The sequence below is a fragment of the Aquarana catesbeiana genome, linkage group LG04, assembly GCF_042186555.1.
Source record: "Aquarana catesbeiana isolate 2022-GZ linkage group LG04, ASM4218655v1, whole genome shotgun sequence".
Classification (NCBI taxonomy): domain Eukaryota; kingdom Metazoa; phylum Chordata; class Amphibia; order Anura; family Ranidae; genus Aquarana; species Aquarana catesbeiana.
Window position 1 is genome coordinate 644,023,685 of NC_133327.1, and position 11,838 is coordinate 644,035,522.

The following is an 11,838-nucleotide window of genomic DNA, read 5'->3' on the forward strand; positions in this document are numbered from 1 at the left end:
TTCCTGATATCCTGCTGACCCTCCAGTTGGAAGGATTCAAATCTAGCAGGGTTCCTCCTCCCCAGCAAGATTCCAGAGCCAGAGAGGTGCTGCTTTCAGTAATCCAATGCACTGTACAGCTGCTTTAGAGGCCTCAGCGGTGTTAGGGCTGGGGGCCTGCATATACTTGGCTTCGAGCTGACTGTAGAACCTCACCATAGGGGGCCTGGTCTGGAGAGGTGCCGTCTCACTTACTGGACTATGTCCGGAGGATGTTGGAAGGTGGCAGCTGTTCTGAGGACTTGTGAGTGAAGACCCTAAACTGAGCTCTGTGACTGTGTTTTAACCCCTTCATGACCAGCGCATTTTTTGTTTTTCAGCACTGCGCTACTTTAACCAGTTACCAACCGGCCCATAGCCAAATGAAGGCTGCAGGGCGGTTGGATAACTGTGGGAGGACGTACTATGACATGATCCCGGAAAACCGCTCCCGCGCGCCCCCCGGGGCGCACACACGGGAACATCCGTGACCTGGACCCGGCACATCATGGATCACAGTGAACAGCCGCTGATCACGGCTGCTTACCATGTGATTGCTCCGTCAAATGACGGAGCGATCACATGTAAACAAACCGGCAATACCCTGCAATATTCTGCAATGCCCTGCAATACTCTGCAATACCCCACAATACTCTGCAATACCCTGAAATACCCCGCAATACTCTGCAATACCCTGCAATACTCTGCAATACTCTGCAATGCCCTGCAATACTCTGCAATACCCTGCAATACTCTGCAATGCCCTGCAATACCCCGCAATACTCTGCAATACCTCGCAATACTCTGCAATACTCTGCAATACCCCGCAATACTCTGCAATACCCCGCAATACTCTGCAATACCCTGCAATACCCTGCAATACTCTGCAATACCCCGCAATACCCCGCAATACTCTGCAATACCCTGCACTACTCTGCAATGCCCTGCAATACTCTGCAATACCCTGCAATACCCTACAATACCCCACAATACCGTGCAATACTCTGCAATACCCTGCAATACCCTGCAATACTCTGCAATACAATGCAATACTCTGCAATACAATGCAATACTTCGCAATACCTCGCAATACCCCGCAATACTCTGCAATACCCTGTAATACCCTGCCATACTCTGCAATACTCAGCCATACTTTGCCATACCCAGCCATACTCTGCAAATCCCAGCCATACTCTGCAAAACCCAGCCATATTCTGCAAAACCCAGCCATACTCAGCAAAACCCAGCCATACTCTGCCATACCTAGCCGTACTCTGCCATACCCAGCCATACTCTGCAATACCCAGCCATACTCTGCCATACCCAGCCATACTCTGCAATACCCAGCCATACTCTGCAATACCCAGCTATACTCTGCAATACTCGGTGATACCCAGCCATACTTTGCCATACCCAGTCATACCCAGCCATACTCAGCCATACTCTGCCATGCTCAGCCATACTCAGCTGTACTCGGCCTCCGTATGTGGCCAGGCTGTGGAAGTCTCACACGTGGTATCGCCGTACTTAGTAGGAGTAGGAGAATCTATTTTGGGGTGTCATTTTTGGTATGTACATGCTATGTGTTAGAAATATTGTATAAATGGACAACTTTGTGTTAAAAAAAAAAGCGTATTAACCACTTCCCGCCCGCCGGCCGTCATACGACATCCTTGACTTTGAGCGGGGATATCTGAATGATGGGTGTAGCTACAGGCATCATTCAGATATCAGCTTTTTCAGCCGGCGATTTCCTACACCATAGGAATGATCATAGCAGCTGTTCCACTGCTTGATCGTTCTTACGGGAGGCGAGAGGGGATGTCCGCCGCCTTCAGGTGCTTCTACCAACTCACCGCTACGATCAAAGCCAGGATTGTTTTTTTTTTTTATTTCAGGCTTCCCAGGCTAGAGGTGAGATGTGGGGTCTTATTGACCCCATATCTCACTGTAAGGAGGACCTGTCATGCCATATTCCTATTACAAGGGATGTTTACATTCCTTGTAATAGAAATAAAAGTGATCAAAAAATGTATTTTTTGGACAAAAGCGTCAAACTAAAATAAATAAAGTAAAATGAACAATCAAAAAAGAAAAAAAATGTTTTCCCCATGTCCCCGTGTGCTCACATGCAGAAGCGAACGCATACGTAAGTCCCGCCCACATATGAAAATGGTGTTCAAACCACACATGTGAGGTATCGCTGCGATCGGTAGAGCGAGAGCAATAATTTTGGCCCTAGACCTCCGCTGTAACTCAAAACAGGTAACCACTAAAAAATTTTAAAGCGTCGCCTATGTGGATTTTTAAGTAGCGAAGTTTGGCATCATTCCACGAGTGTGTGGAATTTTGAAGGGTGACATGTTAGGTATCTATTTACTCGGCATAACTTCATCTTTCACATTATGTAATAACATTGGGCTAACTTTACTGTTTTGTTCTTTTTTTGAAGCACAAAACTGTTTTTTTCCCAAAAAAAAGCGTTCGAAAAATTGCTGCGCAAATACTGTGCGAGATAAAAAGTTGCAATGACCGCCATTGTATTCTCTAGGGTCTTTGCTAAAAAAAACATATATAATGTTTTGGGGTTCTATGTAATTTTCTAGCAAATAAATGATGATTTTTACATGTAGGAGAGAAATGTCAGAATTGGCCTGGGCACTCCAGAACGCCTGAAGGTGCTCCCTGCATGTTGGGCCTCTGTATGTGGACACGCTGTGTAAAAGTCTCACACATGTGGTATCGCCATACTCGGGAGTAATAGCAGAATGTGTTTTGGGGTGTAATTTGTGGTATGCATATGCTGTGTGTGAGAAATAACCTGCTAATATGACAATTTTGTGAAAAAAAAAAGAAAAAAAAATCTTGATTTTGCAAAGAATTGTGGAAAAAAAATTACAACTTCGAAAAACTCATCATGCATCTTTCTGAATACCTTGGAATGTCTTCTTTCCAAAAAGGGGTCATTTGGAGGGTATTTGTATTTTTTTGGCATGTTAGGGTCTCAAGAATTTAGATAGGCTATCAGTATTTCAGGTGTGATCAATTTTCAGATATTGGCACCATAGCTTTTGGACTCTATAACTTTCACAAAGACCAAATAATATACACCGATTTGGGTTATTTTTACCAAAGATATGAAGTGGTATAAATTTTGGCCAAAATATATGAAGAAAAATTACTAATTTGCTAAATTTTATAACAGAAACAAAGAAAAATGCATTTTTTTACAGAATTTTCTGTCTTTTTTCTTTTATAGCGCAAAAAATAAAGATCCCAGCTGTGATTAAATACCACCAAAAGAAAGCTCTATTTGTGTGAAAAAAAAGGACAAAAATTTCATATAGGTACAGTGTTGCATGACTGAGTAATTGTCATTCAAAATGTGAGAACACCGAAAGCTGAAAATTGGTCTGGTTATTAAGGGGGTTTAAGTGCCCAGTGGTCAAGTGGTTAACTGGCAATCGTGTGGTCATGCAACACTGTATGCAAATAACATTTATATAATTTTTTCACACAAATAGAGCTTTCATTTGGTGGTATTTGATCATTACTTTTTATTATATAAACAAAAAAAAAAGCCTGGAAATTTTGGAAAAGAAACAACAACATTTTCTACTTATATAACAAATAACTATAACAAATCCAATAAAAAAAATGAAAAAAATCAAATGTCTTCATAAATTTAATTATCTGACTTTGGTATAAAAAAAAAAAAAAAAAGAAAAAAAATTCCCAATGAGTGTATTTTGATTGGATTGTTTGAACTATATAGCGTCTACAAACTATGCTATATATAATGCAATTTACACAGCTCGACAGTGCCTTGCAAAAGTATTCATACCACTTGAAATTTTCCACATTGGAACAGCGACTTATAGTGGGCCTGTGATAGGGTGGTGGCCAATCTGCTGCTAACAGACACTATCTGGAAAGGTCACTGACACGGACATCGATAGTGACACTAATATACAGTGATCAGTGATAATACTGTACACGGACACTGTACTAATGACACTGGCTGAGAAGCGGTTAACACCTAGAGACAATAAAGGGATCAACTGTGTGCCTAACAATGTGTAATGCATGCTTTTACTTTATGATTTGGCTGTTCTCTCCCTGTTTGTAAACATAGAACTCTGTGTATGATTGGATACAGCCAATCAGCTGATTTCAGCCAAAATCATTGTCTGAAGTCTGCTTCCAAACTTGTGCTGTGCCCAATCACAGCACAGGTTGGCAGGGGGTGCACGCTGCGTGCCCCAAACCTGGAAGAAGGCTGTCATATACATGTACGTGATTGTACCAGTACCTGCCACCCACTTGCAGTATATTTACTGTGAGCGGTCTGAACGCCAAATGTGTTCACTGGGCTTCCCAATTATGTGATCATTGTAATTGGTTGTCACAGTGATCACATGATCACGGCATGACATTTATGTGACGTCACCGGATAGTCACGCCCCATGGCTATATAAGAACCGGCAGACAGCGGAGCTGGCACAAAGACGAGAGAGACAGCATCGGAGGAGGACCAAGTCGGCGGCGGAGAAGACAGCAGCGGCAGAGAAGACCAGAGGAAGAAGACCGGAGGAAGAACACCAGCGGGAGAAAACTGAAGGGAGAAGACTGGAGGAAGATTTCTAATAAAGGACTTGTCAAAACCGTTTCTTGTTTTTATTTACACTATACTGCCTTTTTTTGAGGTGAATGGGTACAGGTACAATGTACCCCATACTCATTCCCATGAGGGGGAGGGATCTGGGGGCCCTCTTGTTAAAGCCCCCTGCCCACAGACCCCTACAACCACCAACCAGAAATATCGGGAAAAGGTCCTTGCAGAGCCCCCCTGCCTCAAAGCACCCACACTCCCCATGTTGAGGGAGTGTGGCCTGGTTCCTGACCTGCCGGGCTGCATGCTCGGATAAGGGTCTGGTATGGATTCTGGGTGGGACCCCACACCGTTTTTTTTTGTGTGGGGTTTCCCTTTAAAATCCATACAAGACCGAAGGGCCTGGTGTGGTCTTGGGGGGGACCCCACGCCATTTTTTTTTTCATTTTGGTGTGGGGTTCCCTTTCAAGATCCATACCAGACTCAAAGGGCCTGGTGGTCTGGATCTTGGGGGGGGGGGGCGGACTCCATGCTGTTTTTTTTTCTTTAATTTTGGCACGGGGTTCCCCTTTGAGATGCTCAGAGCACAAGTCGCACCACAAGTAGGCTCATGATGATTCGACTTCGATCCGACTTCAAGTCAAATCAATGGGCTGAAAGTCAGATCAGTTAAGACAGCTCTCATAGGGAACCATTGATTTTGACATGTCAAAAAAAAGTTTGACGCGGCTTAACGCTGTATCTTAACGTTTACACGCGTTTACAAGCAGTTACAAGCATTTGGCGTTTGAAATGCCAGTAAACTACAGTTCTGAAAGCGATTTATCTGCTTTCATAAAAAGTCAGTAAACTCAACTGCTTCTAAAACTACTATTAACAACTGAGTGTACATGTACACATAAGATAACATAGAGGAGAGTTCAGGGGCTGCTGAAAAATGCTCAACTGCGCCTAAATGTGAGTTTAGCAGTTGCAGGGTACACAAGGCCTAAAAATACATTATGGAATGAAATGATGAGGACCATCATGAAAGCGCGAGTAGCTTTTTTCCTCCAGAGTTCTTATTCCGGAAACACTCTTTCTGCTGCTTCTGGATCATCACAAAGTGTTTCTTCACCAGCAGCATCTTCAAGAAAGGAAGTATTACAAACTACGGCCAACCAAAAATACACAATCTCTTCATTTATAGAGAAAATGACACCTGAAAATCAGGAGAAAATTAATCAAGCTCGCATTGTCAATAACTGAAAATGCATATTGCCAGGAAGCTTTTACTTATTGTAAGGGAAGGGGGGGGGGGCTACCTGTTTTCATTTATGGTTGAAATGTTCTTCAGATTCAGATTTCAGATTTAGAATACTTTATTAATCCCAAGGGGAAATTATTGCAACACATGCCACACTCAACAAAGACAACACAAGATCACAGCAATGAACAGAGCAAGACATAAAGACACAACAAAATTCCCAATAACAGCCATGTGCACCAAATAAAACAAATAAAAACTCCACTCTAATAAACCATCCATACTATTAAAATACAACATAGAATAAATAACACAGATTAAGAAATAACAGAAAATCAAACTACCAAAATTAAAATACACCACTTTCTCTAGCATTACCCCAAAAAATAATTAACATAATACCAACACACTAGAAAAACTACAAAAATTCCTGTTGGTAAACCATATTAAAATCTTCCCCTCCAGCCCTCACAGAGAAGAATTATATAACTTGATGGCCACAGGCAAAAATGATTTCCTGTGTCGTTCTGTGGTGCATCGTAGGTGTAAGGCCCCTTTCACACATGCGGACCGTATGTCCGTATTTCATCCATCCGTTTTCGGATGAAATACGGACATACATGCATCCCTATGGGATAGCGGGTGTCAGCGGATGTACATCCACTAACACCTGATGTTGTCCGGCTCCGCTCTCGTCCGATTCTGCGGACCGAAGAAAATCCTATTTTTCTATCCGTCTGCAGAGCGGATCGGATGAACACGGACAGACGGTCCGTGTTCCTCCGATCCCCCATAGGGGAGAGCGGAGATCTGACAGGGCGGTCCCTGCACAGTGTGCGGGTCCCGCCCTGTCATCTGCCTGCTCAGCTGGGGAAAACGGAGCGATCCCCGCTGAGCAGCGGATAAACACGGGGCGGATCAACACGGATCCGTCCCGTGTGAAAGGGGCCTAACAATCTGTCACTGATGGTACTCCGCAGACTGACCAGCATATTGTGGAGTGGGTGGGAGGAGTTGCCAAAGATTGAACGTACCTTGAACAACATTCTCCTCTCCAAAACTGCTGTTAAAGACTCCAACTCAAATCCAACAATATCTTTGGCTTGCGAATCAGTTTTGTTGAGTCTGTTGGTGTCAGCCACCCTAAGCCTGCTTCCCCAGCATGCCACTGCATACAGGAGAGCACTGGCCACCACAGACTCATGAAACATCTTCAGCATCGTTTGGCAGATTTTAAAAGACCTCAGTCTCCTCAAAAAATGGAGAGCCTTCCTATAGAGCACCTCAGTGTTCTTGCTCCAGTCCAGCTTATTATCTATGTGAACCCCCAGATACTTGTAACTCTTTACTACATCCACTCCTCGGACAGAGATGGGGGTCACTGGTGCCTTTCTCCTTCTCAAATCCACACTTTGTCTTTGTCACATTTTGAAATTTGGCCCATGTGGAAACCAGCAGCCGATCAGCTCTCGATCAGTGCTCTGAACCAATGGCTCAGAGCACTGATCGGAGTGCTCTGTCGGGGGAGCCGCCCCCCAATAGAACACAACAGCTCAGCGGGGGAGATCGCTGTACTAACGTCAGATCGAAAAAGAACTAAAAAACCCTCATAGTGTGTATACCAGGCTTTAGATACAGACAGTGGTGGCTGGTGCCCCCCTGAGGCACTGAGAGATCACTCTGGGCGGCCATCTCCCGAGTCTCGGATCTTCCTGTACATCCTCCCCCCTGTCAGGACACAATCACTTCTCCTCTCGGCCAATCTAACTCCTTACACTTCCTGATTGGCCGAGAGGAGAAGCAGAAAGACAATAGCAAATATTAATTCGCTATTGTCACACAACTGGGTGGGCTCCAGGCACAGTGCTCTGCGCCCCAAGCCCACCCTCTTTTGAAGCCAATTAGAGCCTTGGGCTCTAATCATGTGCTTAAAAAAAAAGAACCATTGGAATCCATGCGTCCAGCATGTAGATTAGGCGCATGGATCAGGGGTGGGGCTCCCAGTATGAAGCGGCTGCCACTGGATCCAGATAATTATCCTCACACCACGTGACAAAGTTCTCCACCAAAGTCCTATCCTCAGCCTCACTTCCCCATCCCTGATACATCCCACTACTGCAGTCATCAGAAAACCTCTGAAGATGGCAAGACTCTGTCTGGTAGCTGAAATCAGTGGTGTAGACAGTAAAAGAACGGGAGAGAGAACTGTCCCCTGTGGAACCCCAATATTGCTGATCACCCAGCCAGCACACAGTCTTACAAACGCACATACTGCGGTCTTCCTGTCAGGTAGTCTACAATCCATGACACAAGGGAATCATCAACCTGTATTGCTGCTAGCTTCTCCCCCAAAAGATCCGGCCTGATAGTATCAAAAGCCCTGGAGGAGAAGTTAAAAACACATGACCCTCACAGTGCTTCCAGGATTGCCCAGATGTGCAGGCTTATCCAAGGTGTTCTTATCATATACAGTCCTTGTTATTCTACTTAAAGTAAAAAAATAAAAAGTATGTTAAGAATATTTACTGAATAAGCTGTACTTTTATTTCAGGCAGAATACTTTTATATACATGGCATTTCACCTTCCCAGTGTGCACTTGTGGAAGGGTGACAAACTATGATACTTAAAAATCTCCATAGGCAACATTTAAAAATGTTTAACGTTTACCTGTTTAGAGTGACAGAGGAGGTCTTTTGCTAGAATTATTGCTCTCGCTCTAATGATCACGGTGATATCTCACATGTGTGATTTGAACACCGTTTACATTTGCGGTTGCGACTTATGTATGCTCCTCCTTTGGTGCGCGAGCTCACGGGGAGAAAAGAGCCTCAGGCGTGTCTGTAGTAATGATGCAGATTTCGAAAGGGAAATAGGGAACATGGCCCAACGTTTCGAAGACAGGGGTTATCCCAGGTCTATTCTTAATAGAGCCATTGACATTGCTGAGAATACCCCACGCAGCAGTTTGTTACTGTATACTGACAAAAATAAAAGGTCAAATGTCTCGGTAGACTGATATACATGTCTTTTCTACTCCGTTTAGTGCAGAGTTTGGAAAGATCAGAAATACTATCCTTAAATACTTACCAGTACTATACAATGACCCCCACTTATGCTCAAATTCTGTCAAAGGGAGTTAGGATAGTTGTCAGGGCTGGGCTCAGCCCTTCCTTCTCTGAGCTGGCTGCTCAGCTGTTGGCTAATTGCCAGCTCCCATCTCTCTCCACAGTTACTCAGCTGTTGATGATATCCTGCTCGTCAGTCCTGCTTACTTAAGCCGTTCAGTCCAGAGGATCTCTGCCTTTGCCTTGGTCACATCACAGAAACTATCTCCTGCGACCCTGTTCAAAACTTGCTTTGCTGACATCCCTTCTGGCTCCAGATCCTGCTTCCTGTTCCACTACATTGATCCCTGATTTCTGGCTTGGCTGACTATCCGTTCCAGTTACTGACAGACAGTGTCTCGCAGAGCCCCAACTTTAGGTAAAACCTTGTCTCCCAGCTTATACATCAGGACAAAGTCTCCCACACACTGGTTGCACATCAAGGGGACTTTTCAGTGCGGCATGAACGGATCTTCATGCTGCCCTCATATTAAAAGAGGGGACACCTTTCAGTCGGTTACAACAGATAAGCATTTAAAAAAATTATCTTTTATCAATTGCAATACCAGGTATCTTGTCTATGTCATTACTTCTGAGTCATGCCCAATCCAGTATAATCGCAGGCTCGCCTCTATGACCACTTGTACGACCATGTCCTCATGGTTCCGGCACGTGGTGGACATACACACGCGCTACAGGAAATCGGCGCTACATGTGAGCGCCCTGTGCTGTGAAATTTCTGCCTTGTGTCCCTTCCTTACAAATTATACTCTTGCGGTCCTGATCTGCCTCCTGTGGTCGCCTGCAGCTCTATGTTGGCTTTGGCATCTTGTCATTTTTTGAATTATTAGTGACTGTAGACCTATAAGATATCTTTTGAACTTCAGGTAGGCTGTGACCCCAAGCGGACAATATCCCCCTTGAGGAAGCCAGTCTCAGGGAGAAACATGTCGGGATCTACATAAATGCCACTGTAAACATAAGGACTGTACCATATGAGTCATACTGGATATGTTTTTATGAGGATATAATACCTTCTTTTAATTTTTTGCTAAAATAAATATTGAATTTTTTAATGAAATCTACTGGATTATTTTTGTATTGCATCTTAAAAGTTCCATTAAACCGCAACCATACTTTCAAATCAAGGGATGTAGTGATAAAATCATGGTGATTTATCCACAACAAATTCTATGCCATATGTTTTTTTTTTTGTTTTTTATTCTTATTTTTCTTATTTAAACTGGTTAAAGGGTGTTTTTTAACAACAAGGCAATAGTGAGTTTTGCATTACATGAGTTAATTTGATTACTCCAGCTACACTAATTGCCGTAATCACTTCCATATGTGTTCTATTGGCTATACACGGCAATGTTTAAGTTGACATATTTAGTCATTTATCTTATATATATCCGAGCATGTTATTTTAGCTATGACTAAGCACCAGTGAGGGTGTTAAACGCATTAGCTAAAGCTGTCGCTTGTGCTTCTATATGCTGTATGGACTGTCTTTGATACTGATAAAGGTGACTGTATTGAAGTGCAGCTATCTGGGATTTCTTCACTACATTGATTGCAAACCTGGTCGAGTTAGGGGCCGGTGGTGGGGAGGCAAGCAGAAGTGCTAATCTGTAACTACAGAAAATCTTCAGGCCTGATGTGACAGGTGACCCCAGCTAAGAGGACATGTTGATATCAAGACCAGGGGTGTGGTGAGTGAGCACAATTGGAGAGCTCCTTGTCACCATGCGTACATTTGGAGGGTAGACATGGAATTCTGCGAGGGCTGCAGACTGTAGCTGTGGCCGGTGAACAAGCCCGAGTCAGCTCTGTGCATTAGGCGGGTCTTGGTGGAAGGGCACACATGCACCTCGGTGTGGTTGGATCCACCTACACCCCTGCCAGGTTTTAATCACGGTCTGTATCTCCATTGAGTGAATGAACCCACTGTCACTGAAACAGATAAATATAAAATTTTTGCATTGTCACCAGAAGAAGAGGTGAAGAGAAATCTTCCAATAGAGATACTTGCTCTAATGACAACTATCTAGGAGGGCAAATCCTCTCACAAACAGCAAAAAAGTAGCCTGACAGGTGTTTCAGCCCTTCACTACGCTATCCAAAGACTGGACAGGTGCACTACCGAAAAATGTGTTTATTTTAGTTTTTGTTTCTTTTTTTTTTTCGTTTATCGGATCATTTGTTATGATCGGCATTCGTTACTTCGGATTATTTGTAATGTCGGATGCATTCGTAACGTTACATTCGGTTAGATGTGGCATTCGTTAATTCTGATAATTCGCAATTTCAGATGCATTCGTATTTGTTACATTCACAGTTACTTTAGCCAGATTTGAAAGGAAATTCCAATACCTATCATTTAATAGTTTATAATAATAAATAATAATAATAATAATAATAATAATAATAATAATAATAATAATAATAGTTAATAATTTAATTATAATAGAAAATATTAAATCATTCGAATGTAATAGATTCATTAAACTCGTAGGGTAAATAATTTTTCGTTTCGTTTTGGATGTTCGTTCTTTCAGATTTTCGTTCTCTGAAAATTCGTTTTCGTGTGCATCCGTCAAGAGAAAAAGATGCTTCCATCTTTTGGATGCTTCCAAATGAATGATTATGCCGAATTTTGTCCGAAAACAAATTTGTAACTAAACGAATTGCACATGTCTACCAAAAACTGAGAAGAAAAACAGTGTTGTGGTTTATACAATGAAGCACGTGTTTTATTACCACTATATTGTCCACATATTGCCATGTTAGCCACGGTCACTGGATTTGTAATGGGGGACATGTGTGACCTTTGTAAATACAAACTTTGCTTAGCAGA